This window comes from Paralichthys olivaceus, chromosome 17, assembly GCF_024713975.1.
Source record: "Paralichthys olivaceus isolate ysfri-2021 chromosome 17, ASM2471397v2, whole genome shotgun sequence".
Taxonomy (NCBI): domain Eukaryota; kingdom Metazoa; phylum Chordata; class Actinopteri; order Pleuronectiformes; family Paralichthyidae; genus Paralichthys; species Paralichthys olivaceus.
Window position 1 is genome coordinate 2,093,228 of NC_091109.1, and position 14,282 is coordinate 2,107,509.

Sequence of the window (14,282 nt, forward strand, 5' to 3'; positions counted from 1 at the left end):
AGTTCTTATCGCAAGTGCTCATGTTTCTGATAAGTTATTTTAAAAAAAACGTTAAAACTGGGTGAAGCATTGTGATTGACAGCTGACACTGATTTAAGATTTGTCGAGCACGTACATCGTTTCTCTCTACCTCCATGTCTGGAGAGTGGGAGGAGATGGAGATACGTCATCCATCTTCACACTCAATCTTTTACAGCTTGTTTTGCTGCCAAATGTTATAATAAATGGATTATATAAATATTTATTATATGCAAATCTTGGTTGTACATTTGCAGAAAGTGACGCTAAGCCTCTGAGTTCTGTCCCAATTATTGCTCAACTAATTGGTGCCGGCTGACACCAAGTGAAGACGTGCAATATGGATGCACTCCCCAGTAAGTTCAAATTGAGATAGTAGCTGTAATGAAGACATTCTCCAGCTCCACAGAGAGTCCTCCATCAAACTGTCGGAGACACAGAAGGGGTTGAGTCTAATAATAAAGGCCTCCTCAGCCATGGCAGGGACCTGTCAGACTGAATGGATACTGAGCAGACTCTGGATAAATTAACAGGAAGCCATTACCGGCGCTAATATGAATTGATATCTTAAGATGTGAACGAGGCACATTCCTCCTTTGGAAAGACTTGTTATGTGAGTGACAGCTCACTGGTTACACAAATACCGAGTCACATTTCAACACAGCTGCACGTGCGCACATTTACACCGCCCCGTCCCGTCCCTGCGCTTCTTTTTGTGCGCAGTGATATGGTTATTTTGTGGCTGACCACTGTCATCCAACGCCTAATAGCTTTAGCATGTGTGTAGCAGCCCATCGGCTCCAGCGATCTTGGAGAGTTGAAATGAAGTGGGGCATTGTTGCGCTGCCGCCGGGGAGGATACACACACACTGTCGTTTGAAGAGGAAAACCCGATAGGAAGGAAACTTCGAAACAAAAGTGCTAAGAAAAGGTGCTAAAGGGCACAAGGGACGGAACTGTGTGTGTTGGCATGTGGGTGAATGTGTGTGTTTGTGAATGTGTGTTAAAGGGCTGTTCCCCCTCTTCCTGCTATTATAAAGGCTAATGGAAATGTTCAGATGCTGGAATGTTCTGTGGCCTCACATTCTAGCTAGAAACTGAGTGGGAATGGAAAACCCAAGAAGAGCAATTACTCGTCATATTTTCCCCTATTTTACACGGAATGTAATGATAGACTGGTAAACCATATGACTGCTGCATAATATAGATATTATCTGATAAGCTTTAAAATATAGAGTTTCACGTGGTGTCTTGTGGAGGAGCTTTTACGCCTAAAACTCAAAAGAGAAGTCAGTCATTGAAATGGAAAATACCAAAGACCTATTACGATTTTCAGCTATAACGACTGTTGAAATATCACTAAACTATTTTCACAGTGGAGACATATTTAGTTTTTATTAACAGTGGCAATACCATGGAAACTCATTCAGGATGTCGAGGTGGAGCAGACTTACTCCAACATTGAAAATGTCAGGTTTTACAACACGGCTTTCACGACTCTGAGGGGAGCACACGGTAGAGTAGCTCACTGGAGCAGAAGTGACGTGTGGGCCTGAAAAACCTAGATGTTAAAAAACTCCAATTATTTTATTCTGTCGACCTCTTCAGTTGTTGAGTGTCGTCCCATAAACCTTTCTGCTGCCCTTAAAAAAAGCAAGGGCACAAAATCTTTGACTAAACCATTATGCATGTTTTTGGATTGTGGGAGTGAACTAGAGAAAATCCACAAACACACAGGGAGAACATGCTAATTCCACACAGAAAGACCGACAGTCGAACCAGGACTCGAACCGGTAATCTTCTGGCTCAATCCCTGTTGTGTTAGAAAATGATTTGGGTGAATTTGTGGCTGAGAGCTGACAGGCAGGCTTGGTGAACGTGTTGGTTTGGGTCTTTTCATGGGAATTGCTAAGAAGAATGTTAAATATGAAAGTTTCCTTTCAGTGAGACTAAAGCTGCTTTCAGACTTGACTTGCGGGTAAAATACGGAGGATCTGCGGAGGTCAGTGCATGTCTGAAAGCCGCTTTAGATTCTACAGTTGGAAGCTGTGATGCTCTTTGTTAAGAAAATAAAGCTGCTTTATAGAGTTGCACACGTGTACACAGGTCACCGGACTTGCTTGTGTTTCTTGGATGAGAGGTTAAACGTCAAGACACCCAAGTCCAGTTACCTACGTCCACATGTAAAACCCCTGAAGATACCATGACCTGGATAACTGCATCAGATATGCTCAATAAATAATACCTAATATTGAACAAAGTTTGGTTTTACAGGGTTAGAAAAGGATAAATGTCTGCACCAAACTGCAGGAAAAAGTTTCCTCAAAAGTTTAGTCTGCAACTCAAATGTCGACAAGCAGAAAAAGTATGGATTAGGATTTGTCATTTGGGCACCTTGAGTATCTGCACCAAGTTCCACAGCATTCTCATCCACTAAATGTCAAAGTGTGAGTAAAAAGTAAACATTTCAACCGAAGAGGGAACCATTAAAAATATGAGTTCATCCTCTGAAGAACAAGATCGTCTCAAAGATTTATTGTAATCCGTTAAAACTGATGGACTAACAAGTCCTTAAAACTTTATATTTCAAAACTTCACTGTCACCAAATTCTGAGTTTATCAACATGTGACAAAAACCTGTCAACTGGATTTCAAGACGCGTCACACTTCTAATCCCACTACTGCTTAAATAAAGCTCTCAGAGAATATAGACCTGATTCTGTGCCTTCATCTGTACGTACGCACTGCAAATATAGCAACTCGCTCTGTGAGTATCCGTCACTACATTTACCCCAAAATGGATTTATTTTGATGCTCATTAAACCGCTCTGCTCGGCCTCTTTCCAGTGTTTACACGGTCCCGACTGTTTATCAGTCAGAGCAGGAAGGAGTTCTCCAAACACACTGTGCAGAGATAGAAGACAGGTTTCCTCAAAACTTTTAAACCCAGCATTCAGGTATAGCTGCCGCTCCTAGAATAGCTCCGGCTTAACGAAAACATCCCGTGTGTCACAGGATTTGCGGAGCATTTCAGGAACGGTGGAGTTGTGGCTAAATGAGAGTGCGCAGAGGTTGTCGGTCAGAGCGGTGATTATGAAATCGCCCCGCGATAATAAGTAATTAGCGAGGTCGATAGGAAACATAAAAAAACAGGCTAAATCTTTTGAAAAAAGGGCAGGACACAGCAGGTCGTTAAATAGGGTTCAGGACAGAAGACTCATCCATATTTATTGGGATTAGCCAGCTTTAATACTCAAATTCAGACTTTTCATAATTAGCGTTTTACGGGGACAGAAAATCTCAAGTGCTTTAAAAAAAAAAAAAGAACAACGCAAGCAAATATAATTTAACAGGCCTGAAACTTTAGGGCAAATTTTCAATGTGACCTCAATCTCACCTTAGTTTTACACCCCAGGGGAGAAGGATGGTCACAGAACAGAAAAACACACAACTAGTTTTCTACACACAAAGCATGTCTGTCACTGCACAACAGCCCCGGTAGCTTGTAAGAGGAGGCCCCGCGTCAAATCAAATGCCTGAAGGAGTGGACGGATGGGAGAGGCGGAGGGGTGTTTACACTGGGGAGAGGAGGAAAAAAAAGACCTGGGAGGGTTAATAGCGAGTGAAGAGTGTCAGTGTCTGCCCGAGCCTCTCCCGCCTCTGTCTGTCTGAGCCTGTGGGTGGAGAGCATTTGTCTTAACCCCCCCCCACCTCTATTCTCGTCATCGCCAAAGAAAAGAGGAGACGTCAAACAAATGACTTCACTGAAAAGGTGGAGTCACTCAAGTATGTGGAGCCTGAAAACGTCAAGAGGGACTTTTGTTGTCGTCCAAACAGGAGGGGAGGGGGTTTACAAGATGGGCGCACTTCTCTCCTGAATGTAAAAAAAGTTACCAGATGTTTTACAGTTGTGCTGTTGCTTAACCTCTAGTGACTTTTCCCTGACGTGCTCCTGCAGAGGGACCTACATAAAAATCTAATTTTTACGTCTTGGCAAATTTGACATTAGCTCCACCACCAGCGCCAGACAAAACGACAGGAAGCACGATTTTCCTCTGTGGATAATCCTCGTCACAGCAAAGCCCACAGCAACAACTGCAGCAAAACTCCGGAGGTCGAACATAAGCCTCATATACCGTCGCCCCAACAGCACAGCAATAAAAGAAGAGGGAGACATATCTGCACTGTCACTTTTATTCTACAGAGCTAACTATTTATGTAGCTCATGATTCTTATTTGTGGCTAAATTTGTTCCTTTCTGCTTTAGATTTCTTTAAAAAAAACATATAAAATGGATATAAAATAAAAAGAGCACGGAGAAAAGGGAGGAAAAACTGAGTAGTGTGACACTAATAAATCATGATTAGCTGAACGACAAATCTCTGCTTTATTAAATCGTTTTCTGCTGGTCCGTCACATTTGTCCGTACAAGTCATTAATCGTTATAAAAAGTCATTTCACTAGCATCTAATAAGGAATGCAAACGTGTCTATGAGTGTTAGAGAAATGGTTTATCTTCTGCTACTTTAAAAGTAAGATAAGGTCTTATATACTTTCTTACCTTTCAGAAATAAAAGGTTTGCAAAGAGCGGCTTCAGCTGTTCCGCCGAAAATGATTTTGCTCAAAATGAGGTCAATTTACAATGAGCAGAAGTCAATTAACGTGGAGGAGATTTTGTCTGATTCCTCTCTATCATTCCCACCTCTATTAGGCTGGAAATGTTTTGGCCTCTGGACTAAGCTGCTGACATGATGGAAAATCTTCCTGCGGGACGAGATCAGCTATTTGCTGAGAATACATCTTGTGTAATTTGGCAAAATCTGGAAGTTTGTTGAATGATAATTTACCAGCAGGGGGCGCTAATCTGTGGAGGACGTCAAGGAGCGAAGAGTAAAAAAGTTTTATTCGAAAGGGCTGATTCAGGTTAAAATACAATTTAGTTTGAAAGTTTATTCATGACACTTTAAAAACCACATTTTTGGGACAGAACCCAAAGCTGGAAAAGTTTACAGAGCTCAACTTGAGGTAAGTCTCTTTCCTTTAACTATGTTGCTGCCCTGCAATAATCCACTTAACTACTTTTGCTCTAAAACCTTTTCCTGAAAAGTAGCAGCCATGAAACCATGGTGACGGTGATTCTGAACAAGCATTTTTCTATCTATCAAATAATTCCACTAGTCTCTTTCTGTATGTGACTCATCTCATCGGGCCAAATGAAGTGCAGGGTCAAAAGGGTCCATTCCAAACAGGCAGGTTCCGAGTGGGGACTGCACAAGTTAAGTCAACAGCAAAATACATTATAAACATTTCATCTTTCTGTCTTTCATCTCTTTCTGTATTGGCTTCTTCACAAACACTGTGGCAGAGAAAAGTTTTATCGTCTCTGTAACTCTCAGCCACCAATGGGACCTGAAATGAAAGACCCCTAATGAGGTTTGATCAAACCCTGAGGCCCGATGAGACATGGCGTCAGTTGGCTCAGAGCCCAATGAGAGATGACAGTGTTGACAGCTCTCTGGAAGAAACACCTGGTCAGGCCTCTCTCTACCACCACCCCCCTCCTCCTCCACCGGTCTCACCGCCACTTGGCCACGCGCCACTTAGGCCAGGTGTGTTTCCACAGGGCCCGGGGTCTTGTGGCAGCCATCAAACTCCACGGCCTCAGATTAGCATCAGCTAATACATATGGCCCAGGTTAGTGCTAGATCTCCAGCGCGGGTCCAGATATGACCTGTTATGTCTGGATACTGGTGCAACAGTGTTTCCAGACAGGCGATCAAGTGGTCAAGACGTAACCTTAGCGTCTCATAATGGTATCAGACAAATGGAGGCATATGGTCAGGAGCTACCGTGTGTGCCTTCGCTTGTAAAAACACTGCCAAACTCGCTGCACCTCATATGCTACCACTTAGACAAATAGCTCGACTGAATTAAACTGGCAGCCAAAGCACTGCCTTCCAGTTAATAACAGTTTCCTCTGCTCGTGTGAGAAACTGACAAGTTGCTACATCAGCAGGGCTCGGAGAAAACTTGAGACGCTGTCAAAGGGCCTGAACCGGCGATGAAGGATGAGGTCTGGGGGGCTCTGGATGGGGCGCAAGGGTGCAAGCTCGTTTGTCTTCCTGACGAGGCTGCTCTTTATGACTAGTTTACCTTCCCTCCCGGCGGAGGAAATCCAGTTGATATACTCATCGTTGAGAGACACAACAAATCACTTCCGTCACTGAACACCTGAGCGGTAAAGAAATAGGGTTTCAGAGAATTACTCAAGAGTTTAAACATAAAAATGGCTGTTGGCGCGCTGCCTCGGGATGTTACTCACTTTCTCTCCAGTAAAAAACGATTTCATTCTATGTAGGAAATGGTAAATGGTCTGTATTTATCTAGAGCTTTATGGTCTTGATGACATATATTCTTTCAGTGCATCCATGTGCAGTACTTTCTATGAGAACAGCACAGTCTTGGGGTTAACTATTCCGCCAAAGGACACTTCGGCATGCGGAAGAGGAAGACTGGGATCAAACCAACGACCCACTCTACCCTCTGACCTCCTGAGCTGAAGCCGCCCAGTGTACTTTTATCTCAGGATGTTGCTTTTCCTGATAATCTATTAGATTTATGTGGATTTTTGACAATTTTACGGTGATAAAAAAGACAATTTGACGTTAACTGAGATTCACGTTACTCACTTACATGTGGATGGCTGTGAAATTAACTTCATTTTTTTCCGTCTGCCTGCGCTCGGGCAGAGCAGCTCGCTCCAGATGCAAATCTACTCAGCAGTGGAAAAAGTTAGAGCAATTCCAGGAGCTCCAGACAGGAAAACTACATTCATAAAGACAGTAAAATACCTGAAATGCTATTTTATTTTCAGTGCATTAACAAACCAGGCACTAACAGACATCATGTACAAAGAATGAACTTTTACTAGTTTACTTCTCAGCTCAGTTTTAAGTGTATATGTGATAGCATGGCAGAGGCTTTGAAGCTGCACAGTGACGCTAATGTTCACTTTGAGAGGAGGAGTGCAGCATCTCCCCGGTGGGAAAAATTCAGCAATCCATTTGATCCGCAGAGCAAACAGCACCGTACATGGCCGAATCTACAGCAAATCTGATTCACCACGAGCCGCTTTCATCTACAAATGTCATTCCTCTGTGATCTAGGGAGACAGATCTGACTGAGGGGCGGCAAGAAAACATCAAGAAAAGTTCTGTTCAGAGAATCTGAGTAATAATGCAAGGTGAGTTGGTCTGAGTGAGGACTGTGCTGGGTGAAAGTGACCGAGCTCCTCTTTTCAAGTTCAACCTCTCGCGGTCTGACCCCTCGCCACTCTTCTCCCCCATCAGCTTAATTAGACACAGCCACACACACATTAGATGGTCCCCTCTCTTTTTTCCCTTCACGCACTGAATGGCTGGCTGCAGTTCAAGGCACCACAAAAAAAAAGAAAACAGCTATGCAAAACAAGCTGCTTTCAGAGGCAGGGGACACCATCAGCAAACAGCACACACACTTCGAACACTACAGTGTAGCCATTCAAAAATAAAAAGAGAAAGGAATTTAAAATAATATTTAAACAAGTCGTGAGTTAGGATGCAGCAGTTTCACTCACATGTGCACAACTGAGCATCTACACATTTGTAGGTTTTAGTGTGTGTGTGTGTTTGTGTGTGTGTGTGTGTGTGTGAGAAAGTGTGTGTCTGTGTGATGCAGTGACTCACCTTTCTCTCCTCTCTCTCTCTCAATCTCTCTCTGCGATACCTCCTGATAGAGAGAAAAAGCCCAAACACTAGGACGCAACCGGAGTGACACAAACTAACTCACGCACCGCCGCAGTCCAAAAAGTTTTTTGCTCTCTCCCTGACTCCCCCTCACACACACCCCCCCTCTCTCTCTCCCTCCCTCTCTCTCTCTCACTTCAGCACTTCCTGGGGCTGCTGCTGTTTATGCTCCAATCAGGCCATCCAAGAAACTACCGCTGCCCCTCCGTCCCCCACCTCCCTCCCAGCCAACGGCCATTGTTTGGCGAAGGCAGATCACATGTAGACGTCTATGTGTGTGTGTGTTCCCCTTTTGAGAGGGGTTTTTTAACCTCTTGCCACTCTACCAGGAGTCTGGCTCTCCTCAATCAGGAGAGAGAAAGCAACTGCGAGCAGAAGGAGCGACGGAGGGAGGAGGATGGGAGCCGGTGGGGCGAGGGTGAAGGAAAACACACGGAGGGGGCTTCCTGCTTGGATGTCTTTACTGAGACAGATATACTTTTTTAAGCATGAGGGGGGGAAAGACGGGGGCGGTGGGTGGTGTTGAGTGAGGGTTGGGGGTGTGTCTGGAACTTTCTCTCCAAATCCAACAGCCTGTTGTTAAAAACCGCAGCGAGGCTCAGCCCACCGTCCCTCTCTCCAAAACAAGGCGCCTTTCCAGCTGCCAAAAGTTTTCACCACGATACCTCAGCCCCTTCTCCCAAAGCCCCAGCCTCTAATTCAGTGTCTCACTAAGCTGGACAAACACAGCCGGGTCCAGCGCTCCGTCCAAAAGAAGGGTGGAGGTGTGATGTGAGGAGGGGGGGGGTGTGAGGTGAAAGGTGACATGTGGGAGGGGAGAGGTTTGACAAGAGCACACACACGCTTTTGTTGGTCTTGTTAACGGTTCCATCATCGCGTGATGGTAACACCTTGTGGGCCGAGGAGGAGTTTGAATACACCGGTAATTCTTTAAACATGTGTCAGGCTGTCAGGGTGAAGCTTAAAGACGCAAAAAAGGATTTTCAGAGTTGCGGTGAATTGGTGTGATCAGCTTAGTTCCAGTTTATTACAATTTTATTACACATCAGAAACTTTAATGGCTCTGAATAGATTGCATACCTCCACCAAGGGCCCTGTCTCTAAATCTGTCTGTGTAACGCATCTCGAGAACAGTTCATCTAACTCACTTCACACTTGGTGGATGTAATGTTCGGGGGCCAAGTAAGATTGGGACACTTATCTGGTTCGCAGTTCCGCTTACTGAGTCGAGCTTCACAGAACATTGAATGAACAGGTGAAGCGCTCTTTGTGCAGCAGCTTCGTGGTTCTGCAGACCAGCAGCAGGTCTTTACTTCTCAATTACTGCAGGTCACTTAACTTTTTACAGTTTCAGAAAGAAAAGCTTCAGCCAGCATCACAACAGGCCAAGCAATTAGGCATGTTTAGAAAGGGCACTGCACGAGAGAGAGAGACACCCCTTTGTCCTGATCCCTCATGGAAATCTGTTTTGTAGCTTTTGCATAATCCTGCCTGCAAACTAACCAACCAACCCACAAACACACAGTCAGGGGTGAAAACATAGCCTCCTTGGTGGAGGTAATGATGGTACAAACTATGAGAATTAGACCCAATTTGTAATTCGATGCTACTGCGGTGGCGTCCAGACTTTAAATGAACAGACTAAACTCGTCTCTCCCTCGATCCTGCTCTCTCCTCTACCCTCTCCTTTCTTCTGTGCCTTCTGTCAGACATTCGGTCGAGCCACACGGGCAGATTGGGGTGCCTCTGTGCCAGGATGAATTCAGGAAACATTCATCGTGTTGTTTAGTCTGGGAACCATGTGTTGGAGTGGGGAGGCCGCCCTCCGAACCCAGACCCCCCCCTCCTCTTCTTGTGCACAGGAAGCCCACACTGACGGACATGATGCGGACGTTCACGAATGTGGTGCTTTTTGTTTTGGGGCTCAGTTGCACCAAGCAACGAAACTTCAAAGCGGCAGTGGGCCCACAAAAAAGCGCAATCATGAAAAGAGAGAAAGTGCTCCGTCACCGTGGCTCAGGTGTGTGTTGGAATGAAGGCTTTGTGCATCAGCGTCCATTTCCTCTGTGGCTTTAATCACACAAGAAAGAATGAGAAAGAGGTGGTGACTCAGAGTAAAGACTCATATAACAGAAGGCAGGTGCACCCTATGTTAGTACGGGTGTGTGTATGTGACCCATGTGAAAGAAGAAAAGCCTTGACGCCACTTTCCTCCTGCATGAACATGACGAACACGCGGACTAATCCCTGAGTGCTAAATCCCTCCATCGCTGAAGAGACCCAAACAAATGGTGAGAGGGGGGGGGAGGAAAAAATAAATGAAAACATTCAGGCTTTAACAGGCAGAGAGCAGGTGAGGATTACACCTGAAGCTCTTCAGTCTGGTGCCGCAGCCTGTGCCAGTGTGTGTCTGAGGAACTGGTGCTGCAGTGAATGAGCCACCTGTGTGTCCTGGAAGAGACTGAACGTCAGCGAGCTTGTGGAAAATGACTGGAGAGAGGAGAGCGACATGATGAGCGACGATTGTTTACAGTGACACAAACTGAAGAAGGTTCAGGGAAAGAGACTCGGTGGCTTTGTGATCACAGCTTAAGATTTTAAAAGAGATTTTGAAAAATACATTTTCATTGTGCCATTTTGGTGCAAGACACCAGTGGGAAAATTTAGTCAAGATGAGATGATCTTTTCAAAACTGAGTTGTGACAATCACTTTTACCCAGCATGCCCTCTGCCACTTTAATCCAGCTGTTGCATTGTTGCTGCTGAAAGAGGCTGTGACGCTGAAAAGTCTGCAGAGACACGCTGTTGAAAATCAAAAGTCTGACCTGAATAAGACATCTTTGGTAACATTACACTGTAAAAGATGAAAAAAATAATAGTTCCAACTTGATTAAAGGTTCCTCTGATGCATTTAAACCCCCTAATAATCAAAACACTATAACATAGTAAATCTAATTATTTTTTCAAATAATCTATGAAGCATTTGAAACTGCGGTGGAAACGCTTACTGAAATTAAAAGTGATAACAGTAACATCACAGTTGTCATCATATTAATTATGTATGATTACTGAACCTTGGAGTGTTTAAGTGTTTATACACGTATAAATAATTTGCTGGCAGGATTAAAACTGTTCTAAATGGATTCATGACTGAATGAAGACGACCTTGATCTGGGAAATTGTTGACAAAAAATAACTCCACTCACTAGATTTCCTCTGTCTGCATCAGTTGTAACAGAGACCAAATATAAATAAATGTATAATTAAATATTATAACCACCCTTATTACGGGACATGACATGTACTGCAGCCAGCCTCTAGGTGGCGAACAAGAGACTGAGCTGCTCTGTGTTTTACGATAAATCAAAACGCTCCTGTACCATAAAGGTACACGAGAGTCAAAAGTATTTCTACAGAGCCACTTTCACTTCAATACCATCAGGTTTAAGGTTTGCAGGGCATCGTTCAACAAAACTGATTTGGAGTGAAAAATAAATATATAAATAAACATTTTAAAAAGAGGCCTTGGCCGCCATCCACCCAGATCCCACTCTATCCTGTGGACCAAGCTCCCTTTTACATATATTTAGCCTCAAATCATCCAAAGCCCTGGTGAGCTGCTGCCGTCTATTTTAAAGCCAGTTTCATAATCTTTCACAGGGAGACGGGAGAGTTTGGCCGATGGCAACAATGGAGCCGGTGGACTTTCGTGTGAGCTCTGAGTCAGCATCAAACTCTAAAATGAGGAGGAATTTTACTTAAAGGGGTTAACGGCTTCACTGCCTTGAGAGGCGTCTGAAGATGATGACTGTGCTGACGTTATGCAAATAATGTGCATCTCTGTATGTTGGATTTAACCTCTCTCACAAGGAGGCGGAGACACGACAGCTCCGGCTCGTGACGTGATGTAGCAGCTTGGTGAATCTGCCGTTATGGATTCTGTGTTGGAGAACGTAAACAGCTATTGATTAAATAAATTAATAACAGCCCGCAGTAATGAGAATGTGAAGTGAGAGGTGTGAGATCAGGCCGTGGCTGAAGAAGTGAATGTGGCACTATGAGGCCAGTGTGATCGTCCTGTGGTCGGCTGCAAGAGTGACAGAAAAGAACAATGAGACATAACTCACCCGGAGAACACGGCACAGAGGGTCAAGCGGGGTCACGTGATGGAGTTTCTGTCTTTCTGTATGTCCTTGAGTCATCCGTACATGCATGACTAAAACTGGCAGCATCCGTGAAGACGGCGTGAGACAGATCGCGTCGTCGTGAGAATGTTTGTCGTTCTGTGGTGGGGGAGTGGTCAGTGTTCATTAGCCTCCCGGCAAGGATGGAGTCAGGAAGGAAAAGGAAAAGACAGGACGAGCGACTGGGTCAAGAAAGGCATCGCAGAGCAAACTCCAGGTGCAGGGGAGATTCTGTCAGTTCAAAAGTTTGAAAAGTCAGGTTGTAATCCAAAGACTCAGCAGGTTGAGACAAGCTGTGACTTTTTAAAAGAGTAGAATTATGGGGGATAAATGAAAAGAAACATAATGCAAACTAGAACGGGATCAGTAGCGTGCCTCTGCCAAAAAAGGCCCAAGTTCCCCTCATGAAACCACACACCACCAGATCAAGACTGATGTGTGGATCTGCACCAAACTGAACTCACTCACATCAGTCCCCTTAACATGCCTGATTCTTTTTCATCAAGATCTGTGATTTATTCTCTGAGTACTGACTGAAAATGCCCCATCTCATAATGTAGGAGGAGTTGGCGAGTTTATGGAGCTTGAGAGAGAATGAGGAGGAGAAGAAAGAAAAGTGAGGAGAAGGTGCTGAAATGAGCCGAACAGTCAAACTTGTAGCCGCTGCTCTCTGATATAACCTTACTTGTGGAGGCAGTGCAATGATTTATTGGTTTTCTGACTTACAGCGTGCTAGCAGAGCGATGGAATGACTGTGGTGATCTGTTGTTAATAAAGTTAAAACAGAAGAAAATAATAATTCATTATGGAACCTGGCCTGATGACCTGTCCAGGTGGTACCCCACCTCTCCTGCCCCATGACCCTTAAAGGATGGATGGGATGGATAAAGATGATTTGCACCTGAGTCGTGTCAAATAGATTTCTGTCAGCAATGCTGGTGAATACAAAAACTCCCATGATCTCACCCTGCCTCACGGCATCATCAAACAAGTTATCGTTTGATTGAGAGACACACGGAGCTACACACTGTACAATTAACAGACAGTTGCAAAACAGAGACATGTTTTTGGTTCACCTTTGTCGTTACTCACATGACTCTCACCTCTGACAGCTGAGTCCTGATGTTGTTATGAACACAGACGTGTCCTCGATGAACTCTGGCATTCAAGCTTTTTTTCATGCTTCTAATAACAACTGCGTGTTTGTGGGCTACAGTGCTGTGCAGGACAATTTCAACTGTCAATAACCCCAAACAAGATAAAAACAACTCCACTGGAATGTTCCGGTTTATTTTCAGTGGGCTAATCCTAAACAGTGGGATGTTTCTCTGACTGCAAGGTTGTTTTCCAACGCAAGACGTTTGCATGACCTTGCATGCTACTCCAGAGTTTCAGTTGTTTGGTTGCAACATTTTGACTGTGTGCACTACTGTCTGTTTCCACATGAAGCATGAAGCTGCTATGACGCATCGCCGTGAACTCGCGGTCAAGTCGTGTCGGATAAATAAAACATGAATAAACAAAAGGGGAGAGTCATCGGCCCATTGGCCTCTGAGGAGGTGAAGCTGTCAGGTCAGTCTCTCCTCCCACCCGCCTCTCCTCACCTGGTTTGACATCTGTCCATCACACCATTGCTGTCTCTGCCTTTCCCACCATTATGTAACTTTAAAATTATTGCAGAAGCAGCACATCACAGAATAACAGTAAATACACGTTTGAGTTGTCATAGAAATGTGAAGCCTGACCATGTTTACAGAAGAATAAAAAGCACTAAGCTTGATTATGTTCGCCTCATGAGTGCACTTCAGAGCAACACAAGAATTATTAGTCTTTAAAAAGGCGCATTTAGAAAGGATAAGAATAATTAAGGCTAAATTATTTTTCAATAATGAATAATTGATGATTACTGGTGGCACGTCACATTAACTGCCAGCTGCCGCGTTGTATACGGTGAGCCTCAGTCAGCGACTTAGCGACACCCTCGTTGACTTCCCGTCGGTATGAAAGACGCTCGCTGGCTGCCTGTCAAAGGATTTCAGAGGATCACACAACAACAAACAAACGTGTTATGAAATGTGCGGCGCCGAGAAACATTTGGTCGCGTTCACAATTAATATTCTGTCTCAGAGATCACAAAGAGAGCGAGAGAGCAGCCGGTTCAAAGAAAAAGGCCTTTCGACTGCTTTCTTATTACATCTGCAGCGTTTCTGTGGCTCCATATGGTCACAGTGTGAAGCCATCTTTACGTCTATATTTTATTTTTATCTACATAAATGCACAAAATATACAGCTTTT

The 14,282-nt window shown here is 44.3% G+C and overlaps 1 protein-coding gene across 20 annotated transcripts in view; it reads right to left on the bottom strand.

The window, feature by feature from the left end:
- The window catches only part of si:ch211-285f17.1 (sickle tail protein homolog), a 108,037-nt gene that overhangs the window by 57,746 nt on the left and 36,009 nt on the right, over nt 1-14,282 (bottom strand). Inside the window, exon 1 of one of the 20 annotated variants that reach the window (XM_069512958.1) lies at nt 7,744-7,899. The exons of 18 other annotated variants lie outside the window; for them this stretch is intronic. The gene's annotated coding sequence lies outside the window, so the exon portion shown is untranslated. Of the gene's footprint in view, nt 1-7,743; nt 7,900-14,282 lie in introns of those variants that run through there. One more of the 20 variants, XM_069512968.1, reaches the window with a different exon arrangement.